Source organism: Globicephala melas, chromosome 18, assembly GCF_963455315.2.
Source record: "Globicephala melas chromosome 18, mGloMel1.2, whole genome shotgun sequence".
Classification (NCBI taxonomy): Eukaryota; Metazoa; Chordata; class Mammalia; order Artiodactyla; family Delphinidae; genus Globicephala; species Globicephala melas.
The window spans coordinates 61934327-61951044 of record NC_083331.1 but is presented as its reverse complement, the minus strand read 5'-3'; the positions used below and the strand labels follow the sequence as shown (position 1 = coordinate 61951044).

Here is a 16718-nt window from a genome sequence, read left to right as displayed (position 1 = left end):
TCTAAGGTAGGATATAAATATCACTCATCAGTATGTTCCCTAATGGGAATCAGACTAAATTTTGTTCTCATTGAAATCCATGTGTCAATTTCACCTGACAGCCCATGTAATTAAGGCAGGGAACTATCATGTTAACCAGCATTAGATGTTTTGATTAGTACGATACATTCCAAAATAGACAAGACATTCAAGCCATAGTGAGACAATACAGAATGTGATGGAGCATGTGGCAGCTGCATTTATTTAATATTAAAATTAGAATTCTGGATTTTCAGGCCTCCAAGTGAATTTTCAGCCTGAAATATCACTGCCTCAGATTTGTCCATCTAACTACATTAAGTTTTAATTGTCCCTTTTCATTTTACTCACTTTTGGTAAGGTAGGTCTGTAATGATTCAAGGTGTCAGCATAGTATTTTTTTCAATTTTTACCATCTGGAAATATCTTGATTATCAATTAATAAATCTACTTGGGGTTCCAATTAGTAAATCTATTGTTTTCCTAATTCTGCTGTAGTTACCATGATTGAAACAGGAGAAATATAAAGAGTGATTTCTTCTGCTCTTAATGAACTTGTGATGTTGTCTTAGAGACAAAATAAAAACCTTTAAAAATTAGAGAAAAAGAACTTTTCTATGAGAGCAAGAACCATGTCTTTATTTTTCTGTCACTTATCTCATGCTTATTTTGAACTCTGACAATTAATTAGTACTCAAAAAGTATTTGTTGAATAGATGGTGAATAAATAAGAATGGTATGACTGTACCCAAATGTTAACTTCCTACAATGCCATACAACAGAAACTAACACGGCATTGTGAAGCAATTATACTCCAATAAAGATCTATTAAAAAATTATATTACTCATATATTTAGAAACAAAAATAACACAAAAAAATTAGAATTTATTTGCATAGGTTTGCAGTGTTTGCTAACTTCTACAGCCTGATCTTCACAAACTTCCAGAACTCATTTTCTGTTCCATCCCTCCACTCCCTAAGCCATCTCAGAGTGTGAAATTAGGTCTGTGAGTCTGACTTATTCTTCCGCATCAACCTGCTTCAATATGTTTTGTTCACTAAACCTGAAATGTCTTATCTTCCAACATCACCTTAACTGCATCTGTTAAATCCACATTCTAGGCTCAGATGACTTGTAAAGGTCCAAATTCAGGTCTCCTGTCTTTCTAGAGTGTAACTTTTATCATTTTTATTATAGTCATTTCATTATTTTTCCCACTGATCAGTGAATTTTGGAGTTTAAGAAGCGTTATTTTTTCTTGTTTTGGGGTTTTTTTTGGTTCATTATTCATTCTCTCTATAGTTATAGTTTAAGTGCAATACAATACTGGGTAAAATTGGACCTGGTTTCTACTATAGTGGAGCTTATGACTTAAAATAGAGGCATTAGTCAGATAATCACAAATATGAGTACGTAATTATGAGCTAAAATTAAATTCTATAAAAGAAAAGAGTACTCAAAATATAAATAAATAACATAGCCCAAACATGAAACCTTTGTTAAAGGATCTTTTTTCTCTGTAAGCAATGCTTGAAGAGACATAAGGCAGTCAAGGATTTTTATCTGAATTCTAATTTCATTGAGAAGTTGTTAATCAAAAAACAAGGGGTTAATAAAAATACATTTTTAGAAGACTATTCTGGCTGCATAATGGTGAAAAAATAAAATAGGGTTGAGTCTGAAGCAAAATAGATCATATGAGGAAAATTAGTTGATAATTTTAGTACTCACAAGAGACATGATGCTCAGTTGAACAGAATGTTGGCTGTGGACATGAAGATAAGACAAATTTGAAATATATTTTTGAAAGGAAATAGTGACGCTTGCTGGTAGATGGGAAATGATGGGCAGACACCATCTGCTACACACCCAACTTCCCAAATACCTTCTCATATCCAACATCTGCTCTTCACCCTATGTCTCAGTATCTGCTACATGTCCAGTGTCCCAATGACTGCTCTATAGCCAGCACCTCATCATTGGCTATGTAACCAGGGTCCATTCCTCTTCAACCTCCTACTTCCTTTCCAACAGATTCTGTTTTTTCCTACTAATGAAGAGATCAATGGATCTTAGAAAGGAAAACATCTCTTGCTTCAGGCCCAGGGCATGGACCATAATTGTCTAATACTATGACATTTAAATTATTTTTGGTTAGTGACTGAATTAGGTTGGCCATGGGCCCAATTCTGGATTAAAAGATACAAACAAATGCCAACTCATAGCATTTCTAGGAAGACTTTTGCTTTCCTAATGTAACGTGACAAACTCAACTGGCGTGTTTCTTTCTCCCCTTTTGCCCATTCACATTTACATTAGTTTCCTATTGCCACTGTGACAGATTATGACAGATTACCACAGATTACCTGGTGCCTTAAAACAATACACATTTATTATCTTATTATCTTAGTTATGGAGTTCAGAAGTCTGAAATGGGACTCAATGGGCTAAAATCATCTGGAGGTTCTGGGAAAAATATGTTTTTTCATGTGTTTTCCCACATCCCTGGAAGAAGCTACCCATATCCATTGGCTCTTGGCCTCCTACCATATTTAAAGCCAGCATCTGCCAGTTGAATTTTTCACACTCTGTATCACTGTGCGTCTATCATCGCCTCCCCTGCCGAATCTCCTGACTCCTTTTACTTATAAGGACTCTTGTGGTTATACTGGGCCCACTCAGATAACCCAGTATAATCTCTCCACCTCAAAATCCTTAACTTAATCACATGCACAAAGTCTTGTTTGCTATGCTAGGCAACATATTCACAGGTTCTGAACATGAGGACATGGATGTCTTTGGGGAGGGGCATTTTTATTCCTACCACAGTGCTTTTCATTTTTAGAATGAAACATGATGCCCTAGCATGGAATAGTCTGCTGTGGCACAACAAGTACGAGTGAAAGACCATCCCCAAATGCAAACTCTAACACTATCTGGCTACTGGACACTTATTAGTAGATGCATATCTCAGTGACACAGTGAACTCTCAGTTGGTTAAGCATTCTTATTTGAATTTTCTTTTCTTGCAGCTATCCACAGTAAGAAATATATTTTCATATTATAATCTACTATGTGTCATAGCACTTATTTTGAAAAAACACTGCCCTAAGAATAAAGATCATTTTTTAAATTTTGTATAATTTTCTGTTGTCTTCACATTATACCATACTTCATTTGAACTATGTAAAAAAAGCAGCATTCACAATGAAATCACTTGTTAAAAGCTCCTCTTTCAGTACTGAACTCCAGAAAGCTCTTAGCAGCGCCTGATAATGTCAATTGACTCCTACTTCATGACATTCCTGATCTTTGCATTGAAGATGCTGTTTTTTTCTTTTTTTGAATTTTATTTTATTTATTTTCTTATACAGCAGGTTCTAATTAGTTATCCATTTTATACACATTAGTGTATATATGTCAATCCCAATCTCCCAATTCATCTCACCAACACCATCCCCCCGCCACTTTCCCCCCTTGGTGTCCATACGTTTGTTCTCTACATCTGTGTCTCAATTTCTGTCCTGCAAAAGGGATCATGTGTACCATTTTTCTAGGTTCCACATATATACGTTAATATACAATATTTGTTTTTCCCTTTCTGACTTACTTCACTCTATTTGACAGTCTCTAGATCCAACCACATCTCTACAAATGACCCAATTTTATTCCTTTTTATGGCTGTATACATATACCACATCTTCTTTATCCATTCATCTGTCGATGGGCATTTAAGTTGCTTCCATGACGTGGCTATTGTAAATAGTGCTGCAATGAACATTGGGGTGTATGTGGCATTTTGAATTATGGTTTTCTCTGGGTATATGCCCAGTAGTGGGACTGCTGGGTCATAAGGTAGTTTTATTTTTAGTTTTTATGTTTTATGTTTTTTATGTTTTTAGTTTTTATGAAGAACCTCCATACTGTTCTCCATAGTGGCTGTATCAATTTACATTCCCAATAGTGCAAGAGGTTTCCCTTTTCTCTACACCCTCTCCAGCATCTGTTGTTTGTAGATTTTCTGATGATGCCCATTCTAACTGGAGGGAGCTAATACCTCATTGTAGCTTTGATTTGCATTTCTCTAAATATTAGTGATTTTGATAAGATTTTCTTGTGCTTCTTGGCCATCTGTAAGTCTTCTTTGGAGAAATATCTATTTAGGTCTTCTGCCCATCTTTTGATTGGGTTTTTTGTTTCTTTAATGTTGAGCTGCATGAGCAGTTTATATATTTTGGAGATTAATCCTTTGTCTGTTGATTTGTTTGCAAATATTTTCTCCCACTCTGAGAGTTGTATTTTCGTCTTGTTTGTAGTTTCCTTTGCTTTGCAAAAGCTTTTAAGTTTCATTTTGTTCCATTTGTTTATTTTTGGTTTTATTTCCATTACTCTAGGAGGTGGATCAAAAAAGTTCTTGCTGTGATTTATGTCAAAGAATGTTCTTCCTATATTTTCCTTTAAGGGTTTAATAGTGTCTCGTCTTACACTTAGGTCTCTAATCCATTTTGAGTTTATTTTTGTGTATGGTGTTAGGGAGTATTCTCATTTCATTCTTTTACATGTAGCTATCCAGTTTTCCCAGTATCACTTATTGAAGAGGCTGTCTTTTCTCCATTATATATCCTTGCCTCTTTTGTCATACATTAGTTGACCATAGGTGCGTGGGTTTATCTCTGGGCTTTCTATCCTGTTCCATTGATCTATATTTTTGTTTTTGTGCCAGTACCATATTGTCTTGATTACTATAGCTTTGTAGAAGAGTCTGAAGTCAGGGAGTCCGATTCTCCCAGCTCCATTTTTTTCCCTCAAGACTGCTTTGGCTATTTGGGGTCTTCTGTGTCTCCATACAAATTTTAAGATTTTTTGTTCTAGTTCTGTTAAAAAAAAAAAGTCATTGCTAGTTTGATAGGGATTGCATTGACTCTGTAGATTGCTTTGGGTAGTATAGTCATTTTCACAATATTGATTCTTCCAATCCAAGAACAGGGAATGTCTCTCCATCTGTTTGTATCATTTTTAATTTCTTTTATCAGTGTCTTATAGTTTTCTGCATACAGGTGTTTGGTCTCCCTAGGTAGGTTTATTCCTAGGTATTTTATTCTTTTTATTGCAGTGGTAAATAGGAGTGTTTCCTTAATTTCTCTTTCAGATTTTTTGTTGTTAGTGTATATGAATGTAAGAGATTTCTGTGCATTAATTTTGTATCCTGCTACTTTACCAAATTCATTGATTAGCTCTAGTAGTTTCCTGGTAGCACTTTCAGGATTCTGTATGTATACTATTATGCCATCTGCAAACACTGAGAGTTTTACTTCTTTTCCAGTTTGTTTTCCTTTTATTTCTTTTTCTTCTCTGATTGCCGTGGCTAGAACTTCCAAAACTATGTTGAATAATAGTGGTGAGAGTGGGCAACCTTGTCTTCTTCCTGATCTTAGAGGAAATGCTTTCAGGTTTTAACCTTTGAGATTGATGTTTACTGCGGGTTTGTCATATATTGCCTTTATTATGTTGAGGTAGGTTCCCTCTATGCCCCACACTCTGGAGAGTTTTTTATCATAAATGGGTGTTGAATTTTGTCAAAAGCTTTTTCTGCATTTATTGAGATGATCATAGGATTTTATTCATTCTTCAGTTTGTTAATGTGGTGGGCCACATTGTTTTATTTGCGTATATTGAAGAATCCTTGCAATCCTTAAGTATGTTGAAGAATCCTTTGCATATACTAAAGAATCCTTTATCCCTCAGTCATAAATACCACTTGGTCATGGTGTATGATCCTGTTAATGTGCTGTTAGATTCTGTTTGCTAGTATTTTGTTGAGGATTTTTGCATCTATATTCATCAGTGATATTGGTCTGTAATTTTCTGTTTTTGTAGTGTCTTTGTCTAGTTTTACTATCAGGGTGAAGGTGGCCTCATAGAATGAGTTTGGGAGTGTCCTTCCTCTGCAATATTTTGGAAGAGTTTGAGAAGGATGGGTGTTAGCTCTTCTCTAAATGTTTGATAGAATTCACCGGTGAAGCCATCTGGTCCTGGACTTTCGTTTCTTGGAAGATTTTTAATCACAGTTTCAATTTCATTACTAGTGATTGGTCTGTTCATATTTTCTATCTCTTCCTGGTTCAGTCTTGGAAGGTTATACCTTTCTAAGTATTTGTCCATTTCTTCCAGGTTGTGCATTTTATTGGCACAGATTTGCTTGTAGTTGTCTCTTAGGATGCTTTCTATGTCTGTGGTGTCTGTTTTAACTTCTCCTTTTTCATTTCTAATTTTATTGATTTGATTCCTCTCCCTCTTTTTCCTGATAAGTCTGGCTAAAGGTTTATCAATTTTTTTTATCTTCTCAAAGAAGCAGCTTTTAGTTTTACTGTTTACTACTGTTTTCTTTGTTTCTATTTCATTTATTTCTGCTCTGATCTTTATGATTTCTTTCCTTCTGCTAACTTTGGGTTTTGTTTCTTCTTCTTTCTCTAGTTCCTTTAGGTGTAAGGTTAGATTGTTTATTTGATATTTTTCTTGTTTCTTGAGGTAGGATTGTATTGCTATAAACTTCCCTCTTAGAACTGCTTTTGCTGCATCCCATAGGTTTAGGATCATCGTGTTTTCATTATAATTTGTCTCTATGTATTTTTTGATTTCCTGTTTGATTTCTTCAGTGATCTTTTTGTTATTTAGTAACGTATTGCTTAGCCTCCGTATGTTTGTGTTCTTTACATTTTTCCCCCTGTAATTGATTTCTAATCTCATTGCACTGTGGTCAGAAAAGATGCCTGATGTGATTTCAATTTTCTTAAATTTACTGAAGCCTGATTTGTAACACAAGATGTTATCTATCCTGGAGAATGTTCTGTGTGCACTTGAGTAGAAACTGTAATGTGCTGTTTTCAAATGGAATATCCTATAAATATAAATATCAATAAATCTATCTGGTCTATTGTGTCATTTAAAGTTTGTGTTTCCTTATTAATTTTCTGTTTGGATGATCTCTCCATTGGCATATGTGAGGTGTTAAAATCCCCCACTATTAATGTGTTACTGTTGATTTCCTCTTTTATAGCCGTTAGCAGTTGTCTTATGTATTGAGTGGCTCCTATGTTGGGTGCATATATATTTGTAATTGTTACATCTTCTTCTTGGATTGATCCCTTGATCATTAGGTAGTGTCCTTCCTTGTCTCTTGTAACATTCTTTATTTTAAAGTCTATTTTGCCTGATATGAGAATTGCTACTCCAGCTTTCTTTTGATTTCCATTTGCATGGAATAACTCTTTCCATCTCCTCACTTTCAGTCTGTATGTGTCCCTTGGTCTGAAGTGGGTCTCTTTTAGACAGCATATATATGGGTTTTGTTTTTGTATCCATTCTGTGAGTCTGTGTCTTTTGGTTGGAATATTTAATCCATTCAAGTTTAAGATAATTATCGATATGTATGTTCCTAAGACCATTTTAATAATTGTTATGGGTTTGTTTTTGTAAATCCTTTTCTTCTCTTGTGTTTCCCACTTAGGAAAGTTCCTTTAGCATTTGTTGTAGAACTGGTTTGGTGGTGCTGAATTCTCTTAGATTTTGCTTGTCTGTAAAGCTTTTGATTTCTCTGTCAAATATGAATGACATCCTTGCTGGGTAGAGTAATCTTGGTTGTATGTTCTTCCCTTTCATGACTTTAAATATGTCATGCCACTCCCTTCTGCCTTGTAGAATTTCTGCTGAGAAACCAGCTATTAACCTTATAGGAGTTCCCTTTTATGTTGTCATTTTTCCCTTGCTGCTTTCAATAATTATTCTTTGTCTTTAATTTTTATCTATTTGATTACTATGTGTCTCAGCCTGTTTCTCCTTGGGTTTATCCTGCCTGGGACTCTGCACTTCCTGGACTTGGGTGGCTATTTCCTTTCCTATTTAGGGAAGTTTTCGACTATAACCCCTTCAAATATTTTCTTGGGTCCTTTCTCTCTCTCTTTTCCTTCTGGGACCCTAATATTGTGAATATTGTTGTGTTTAATGTTGTCCCAGAGGTCTCTTAGGCTTTCTTCATTTGTTTTCATTCTTTTTTCTTTATTCTGTTCCCTGGCAGTGAATTCCACCATTCTGTCTTCCAGGGCACTTATCCATTCTTCTGCTTCAGTAATTCTGCTATTGATTCCTTCTAGTGTATTTTTCATTTCAGTTATTATATCGTTCATCTGTTTGTTCTTTGATTCTTCTAGGTCTTGGTTAAACATTTCTTGCATCTTCTTGATCTTTGCCTCCATTCTTTTCCCAAGGTCCTGGATCATCTTCACTATAATTATTCTGAATTCTTTTTTGGAAGGTTTCCTATCTCCACTTCATTTAATTGCTTTTCTGGGGTTTTATCTTGTTCCTTCATCTGGTGCATAGCCCTCTGCCTTTTCATCTTGTCTATCTTTCTGTGAATGTGGTTTTTGTTCCACAGGCTGCAGGATTGTAGCTCTTCTTTCTTCTGCTGTGTGCCCTCTGGTGGATGAGGCTATCTAAGAGGCTTGTGCAAGCTTCCTGATGGGAGGGACTGGTGTTGGGTAGAGCTGGGTGTCGTTCTGGTGGGCAGAGCTCAGTAAAACTTTAATCTGCTTGTTTGCTGATGGGTGGGGCTGGGTTCCTTCCCTATTGTTTGTTTGGCCTGAGGAGACCCAACACTGGAGCCTACCCAGCTCTTTGGTGGGGCTAATGGTGGACTCTGCAAGGGCTCATGCCAAGGGGTACTTACCAGAACTTCTGCTGCCAGTATCTTTGTTCTCACGGTGAGACAGAGCCAGCCCTGCCTCTGCAGGAGACCCTCCAACACTAGCAGGTAGGTCTGGTTCAGTTTCCTATGGGGTCACTGCTCCGTCCCCTGGGTCCCGATGTGCACATTACTTTGTGTGTGCCCTCCAAGAATGGAGTCTCTGTTTCCCCCAGTCCTGTCAAAGTTCTGCAATCAAATCCCTCTAGCCTTCAAAGTCTGATGCTCTCGGAATCCCTCCTCCCATTTCCTGACCCCCAGGTTGGGAAACCTGACGTTGGGCTCAGAACTTTCAGTCCACTGTGTGGACTTCTGTGGTATAAGTGTTCTCTAGTCTGTGAGTCACCCACCCAGCAGTTATGGGATTTGATTTTATTGTGATTGCACCCCTCCTACCATCTCACTGTGGCTTCTCCTATGTCTTTGGATGTGGGGCATCTTTTTTGGTGCGTTGCAGAGTCTTCCTGTTGATGATTGTTCAACAGTGACTCTGGTGCTTTCCCAAGAGGAAGTGAGTGCACATCCTTTCACTCTGCCACCTTGAACCGGTAATTCAAAGATGCTGTTTCAATGTACTCTTTCCACTTTATATTCTTTCTTATAATTGTCCTTCATCCTTCTGTCCTCTAGCTGTAGTTCCCTGATGGAATTTTACTCTTAAATATTTTGACCAAGATCTGTAAAGAGAACTGCATTTTACATCACAACCTCCTACACACACATACACAGTTTGTTCTCAGCTATAACTTTCTCAATTAAATTTAAGAAAAATAAATATTATTTGGATGAAGGAACTCCTTTCCTATCAGCTGCCAACACCTCTGTGTGCCAGGGCCCATAGTCTTGTATCTGCTGAGGATTTATCTTGGACAACTATCTAATTTCTTTCCTGCATCATTGATTATTTTCTTTCTACTGTATTATGCCCCAAAAATGTGTTCTATTACAATGGTCAAAAAAAGAAAGACCAAGAGGATTAATTTCCTTAATTACAAATCTCCCTCCAGCTCTGCTCCAGTTTTCTTCTGCTACCCTTAAGAGTAAAAGAGCTACCAATAATCACATCTCCACTTCATCACCTCCATTCTCTATTTACTCTACTCTGATTGCACTTTCATTGTCACAAGCCCACTTTTGTCAAGCTGCAAGCAGCTAAGTCCAATGGCAGCTCTTCTACTCTTGACCATAACGTTTTAGATGCTTTCAGCACAGTTTATTACCCTCTTCTATGCTAAATGCTTTCTTCTCATGGCTTCAGCAACCCCATGCTCTCCTTATTTTTCTCCTAGTCATTGACACATCTCTCATTTGCTGGCTCCTCACCCCAATCTCAGCAGAGTCTTAGACCCTTCCTGGATCTTTTACTCTCTTCCATGTACAAATATAGACTCTTGACTCAATCTAATTCCCGGGTTTTAACCAGCATTTATAGCAACAGGACTGTCAAGTCTAAATCTCCCATTTTGAACTCTCTGGAACTATGACTTTATAATCAGCTACAGAGTTGTCATCTGTGCATATATAATATAGAATTTTAGAGGTGCATATAGCCTAAAGACGACCTTCTCAGTCCTCTTTATTTCCTAAATGGCAAAACTAACATTGTGAAAAAAATAAGTAACTGACCCAAGACTGTCAGGCACAGATTACAGATGCCTCCAATACAGCACCATCAGCTATGCATTATTAGAACCAAAAGAACATGTGAATCAAGAGTGTAAGATTCCTTTTCTGTTTGCTGGCGAAGTCCAACATTGGCCAAAGCCCCACTTGCTGGACTCCTGGAGATACAAGCCCTGTGGTGGAGTGCATTCTATTCCAAGCTGAGTATCACAGCAGAGGCAAAACTACATTTCTCTTCGACATTCCCAAATAATTCAATCTTATGTTGCCACTTTCTTCTTTTCTCTCCCTGCTGACAGGTTTTAATGCACTGATGCAGCCTTACATGTTCTCCAACCTGATTATATTTCAGTTTATTGTTAAAAATTACCAGTGGGATATTAAATTCATGCAAAGTTAGGCATAATCACTTAGTAAATGATCACTTTTGTAGAGAATCATCACTCCAGTGGCTGGCTCTTTAAATTATCCCATCAAATAGTTACTGTTCATTCAGAGCTTGCTGAGATTCAGATCATTTATGCAAATTTTTAAATCCTCAAGACTCAAAGCAGATTTCCAAAAATATTTGGATTGAACAATACAGCTTCTTCAACTGAACTGTCTTCATTGATGAGCCTTTTAAAGATCAAAGAGATATTGCAGCCTTTGACAACCAACATCTGAAGGTTTATATTAACTATTAAAGACTAAATTTTCCACATAATATTTTTTCTCTGTTCAGTCTTCATACATTGATGTTAATCATCAGGATAAACAATTCAAAATGAGATTACAGCTGAAAATTGAAATGGCTAAACAAATTCTCCATGATCATGAGGATGATTCAATTAAAGCAAATTGCAGCTAAATGGATGGAAGCAATAAGGGAAACAGGGAAATAACAAGAAAATTATCTGTATCAAAAACAAAGTTCTAATGCCAAGATATTTAAGAGTAGTGCAAAATGGTCTGGCTTGAAAAAATAAACCAAATGCCAAGAGTTTACAGTTACAGTGATCACAAATGCCAGGTATTTTGAATAGGTAGCATTTTGCCTGCCAGATAGTTTACTAGGGAGCAGCAATGACATGAATGTAGGCTGTGTAGTGAACAACTATTGCTATTATTTTCCCCATAGCAATATCCAGCTGTAACTCTGTAGGCTCTTCCACACCTACAAGCTCTAAAGAGCCTTTGTTACAAGGTGTCAGAGTAGTGAAAGGACAGGATTTCTGGGACTTAAACTTACATTAAGTTTCCAGAAGAAACGTACCACTACTTTGATTTTTGGTTGGTATTCTTTTAAACAGGACAGGATTTGGCTATAGAGTTATTTTTACTATAAAAGGTAGAACTTTCAGGGGAAAAACCCTAATGCCTTCATTTCATGCTATCAAATTCAGACAGAAATGACAATTAAGCATCAGCCAATTCCAACCACTAGGGATAGGGGACCAAAGGCATGGCCCCCATCCTCCAGTTCCAGCTGCTGGCAGGTGGGGGAGGGAGGACATAATTGTGCAGGGCGGCAAGCTTGTTGATGTCCCACACATCTATGCCTGGGTTCCTCTGGGAAATACCTTCACTTATTCTCAGATACTGACGTCAGGACAGGACAGGTGGGACATGGCATTCTAAACAATTTTTGCTTGAAATGAAATAAGGGTCTGTGAAATTGTCAAAGAAAAACCAGAGCCTGAAGTGGTTAAATCGGCAAAACCATTAAAGAAAGTCAGAACTGGGCAGTAGTTAAATGGTAAAAATATTTATTCTGGAACTGTTGCAATAAGAGAAAAGAGATCTCAATATAGAACTGAGCTCAATTCTGAATACAGCATGGACAAACGGAGGTTCCTACCCGAGTAGTAGGGTGGAAGTCTGAGGAAAGGACATTACCAGGAGGAAACATCAGAGGCAAAGGGGGAATTCTGGTTAAACAGATTTGACTGGAACACTGAGGGAAGGTCAGGGTGATCACCTGTCACCTGGGAGATGAAGAATGTCATCACATACAGAGCTTGATCAGATATTGAGGGTAAGGGATTCTAACTAGACTGATTGAGCAATGTTCCTGCTATAATTGGGTGATTCAAGCCCAAGAAAACTGGATGCCAAGTTCAAGGCCTAGAGGTCTTAAAGCAGCTTGAATCAAGTTTAGTCAACGAGAGAGTCTTTGTCAGAACCGTTTTTAAAAAAGGAGGACAAGAAGTTGCCTCTCACTCCCGAACCCTTTCCCTCTTTCTTTTTGAGCTATAAAACCATGATTTCCCAACATGATTATTTTCATATTTGTACCTAAACATAGAGCACAAAAGGAGTTTGCTCATTATTCACTGTGTCAGATTAATTTTACCTTCAACTATTTTTAGCACCAAATTTGTTTGCATGTACTTAGTCTCCATAGTTTGTGAATATACTTTACAGTTACAATTAATGACATAAAAATAATGGAGGAAGAACTATTTCCTATTTCTAGTATGACTAGGAAGACAACACACTGGTTTCCCTCACACTCAAAAATAAACCTGGTTTTATGACTCTGTGGCAAGGCTTGAACCAAGAATATAACTTTTCCATAATCACTCTGTGTTAGGCTCCTAACCTCCACAGTGGAGAATTCTGCCTGAATATGTTTGAATAATTCCCCACACTCTTCGTATCTTCTTCACTTCTTTCAAACAGTTCAAGCCCAAGTGACTTTGGGTTGTTCACTCGTTACAACAGGAAGCCTTGACTTGGGATTAGGTTACTCTGAAATACTGTCTAGACTAACTCAATTTTACGGGATCAGAGTGTACTTGAAGTTCATTTTATAGCTATGCAGAATATGTATTTCTAATTTCTACTTGATGGTTTTATTTTTCCCCATCATAACTGAGAATTTTAATTCTGTGTCTGAAGAATTATACCATACAAATTTCCCTCAAAGCCATTTGGCATGAACTACTGCCCATTAGAAGCAAGCTGAGCATTCTGAATATATATTATTCATCTCTCAAGGGGACAGGCTTTCTCAGTAGATCATAATTTGAAGACCTACTACTACTGTCATTAATATGGCTCCTCCCAATCAGTATCTGAAATAAATGCAAATAGCCACAGTCAAACAATTACTTAAAGTTTTCATTTAAAAACCTTTCTAGTAAGAAAACAAATATACAGTAAAGGTTACACAGCTCTGGCTGACAGACCCTCAGATGGATGGACCTATTACAGTCTATCCAAACAGGAAGGCCAGGTCACTCATTAAACCATTGTCAATAAAAATGATGAGATGGGCTTTGTCCCAAGGACTGATGGCTAGATAATTTGACAAAAGGACAGAGAAGAATTGTGAAAAACCAGGAGATCAATGGCTATTAATTTAAAGGTAACACATATCCTAGAATGAAACAGTTTAGGTGGCTATGTAGGATAATTACCATTTTCAATTAGCTGACATTTCACATAGCTTTGGGACTATAGCAAGACAATAACACTCAGCATCTAATCTCAGCTCTGCCTTTTGTCACTGATCTCCTGGTATTACTTCAAAGGCAAAGCCAATACTTTGTGAGCAATGGCTTTCTTTGTCATAAACAGCAAGAAATACAGAGAGTTCAAAGGAAGTTCAAGTGATATACACCCTTAAACAAACTATCTCATGTTAATACTTCCCTGAGTGATTACTTTTTCCTGGCCATTTCACTAATAAGTAAGTGCTTTTAATGCAATAGGCAGTAATTTTATTTTATTATGATGATATCATAAAAATAGTAGGGAAATAGAAATTCCAATATGTAGATTTCTATCCCATCAGTATGTATATAATTTACATAATCAGTTTCCCCTCACTATATTGTAAAACTTAAATATTCACTTCCATTTACCTGAGATGTTTTAAATTTGAAAATGTAATAAAATATTACTTGTAGTTTAAAACGAATCAGCTATTTCCTATTTGAAATAATATTCTCTAATTTGTTTAAGAGAATATATAATAATATTGATGTGGGTCATTTGTTTTAGAAAGCTCAGTCAGCCAGAGCACCAGGCCATTAGTCCAGAGACATAGGTTTGACTTTGTTTTGTGGCTCGTATGATGTGTACTTAGTCCTCTACCAAATATAAGACATAAATCACAAAGTTGGAGAGAAACAGGGTACGAAAATGTAAACACAGCATTATACCCGTTACTACTGAAACACAAAACTCAAAGTCCATATCCTACTTATGGTCATTGGTCAGCACATCATGTCTGTGTTTGAGACACTAGTAATAACTGAAAACAGAAATGTGCAAAAATATCTTAAAAGTTTCGGCCATGATAAAGATCCAGACAACTAAAGAAATCAGATGGTATATGCTTTCCAGACCACAATCCTTGGAATGTAGATGGGACATACTGCTCTATTTTACTTTGTAATTTTTATTAGAAACATCGTGTCTATTTTTGATAGTTTTTCTTAACCAGGCAAACGGTCAATGCTTTAGGTCAATCTTTTCTTTCGATATTGATACTACTATGGTCTGAATGTTTGTGTCCCCCCAAAATTCATGTTATGAAATTCTAACCCCCAAAGTGAAAGTAGCACATGAGAGTGGACCCCTCATGAATGGGACGAGCGCTTATACAAGATCCCCAAACACAACCTTCCCCCTTTTGCCATGTGAGGGCATAGTAAAAAGACGACTGTCTAGGAAGTAGGCCCCCACCAGACATTGACTATACACCAGCACCTTGACCTTTCGAGTCTTCAGAACTATGAGAAATATATTTCTGCTGTTTATAAGCCACACAATTTATGTTATATTTTCTAGCAGCTTGAAAGGACTAAGATATCAAGTGCAACTGTCTAAGTATGAAGAGTCAATCATAAATAAGGTACTTACCAACTGCATTGCTTTGTTCACACAAAATTTCTGAACTGCAGTATAATTTTATATGCTTCTTAAGATTTTAATTTCACACCCTTCCGAGCCATGATGATATTGTCAATTAAGTAAGCCATTAACGAAATTGGAGAATCCTCAGACATAACACTGCAGTACAAGTTACAATTAATTCTGACTTGATAATGTCTGACATGCTTCCACTCACAAAATTTATCTTACTATAGCCCAAGCAGTCTATGTCACTTTTTGTTCCCTTTATATCCACCTACAAAAAACAAAGTAAAATCATTTAAAATCTAAGAATTAAATGTATGTCAAACCTTTTATGTACTGAAAAGTGTTATTCCATGGACCCTAACTTCCTAGCCTCTGAAAAAGTCACATGGTTTGGGGCAAAAGGCAAGAGGTATTTGGATCTTTTATATAAAACTGCCTAAGAAAATCTGAGGGCCTTTTATAAAAAAGAAGGGCCCCATACTTATTGAGAAACTTTAGGTGAACTAATCTACATTCAACCTTCACAACAACCTCACTATCTTGAAATCTCCAGCAGGCCAGAGACAGGGTCAGTTTTGCTCAAAATTCTATTTCTAAGCATCCAGAAAAGGGCCTAAAAAGAGACCAAACTTTCAGTAAATACTCTCACAAAGAGAAGAGGAGGTACATAAAAGGAAAATTGAACTTGGTATTATTATACTCATCTTGATGAAAAAGCCGAAATAAAGAGAGAATAAATCTCAAGATCACACTGTGAAGAAGTAACGGGCCAAGAATTCAAATTCTGATGTGCCAGCATCTAGAACCCATCCTTTCTACACTAAAATATTCCCCCTTTATATATGGATTATGTTACTTTCCATTTGCAAAACCCTGACCATGACTTCATTCATGCTAGCCACCAACTAAGAGGGTGACAGTTACCTAGAAGCTAAGTCAGAAGAGAAAAATGATTGAACAGATATTCTGTCAATATATTTCTGCATCTATTATTTTCTATAGTAACAGAAGCACCTGTTCTGGTGAGGCTGGAACAGGTGAGCACTTAGTTCAACCCCCAGCTGCACATTCAGTGTCTCATGGTGGATCAAGTATATAAATGCCTCTGCTTCTTCACTGTGATCTGACACACACACATTCACACACAACTTCACGAATGTCATTTTTTAGATAATCAAGTATTCATAAAATTGTTTTAACATCTCAGCAAAAGAACCCACTAACACCTGCAACTCCTTGCAATCTCCCCAATTACTCAGTATTTTTTTAAATAAATAACTCTCTGCCAGTCAATTAACTAGTTTTCATGCTCTGGCTGAATACAGTGTTCACCACTTATTATCCATGCAACCTAAGGTCTCCACGTTTCCAGCCCTGGCTGGTGTACCTATAAAGAGGGAGAGACAAGTAACCAAATAAGCCCAGCGTGCTCCCCTGGAGCATCCCTTTCTATTCTGATGCCCGGAAAGTAATGATCACTT

General features: G+C 36.9%; 1 protein-coding gene across 3 annotated transcripts in view; it reads right to left on the bottom strand.

The window, feature by feature from the left end:
• Positions 1 to 16718, bottom strand: part of GPC5 (glypican 5) — a 1392911-nt gene that overhangs the window by 386938 nt on the left and 989255 nt on the right. The window lies entirely within an intron of this gene.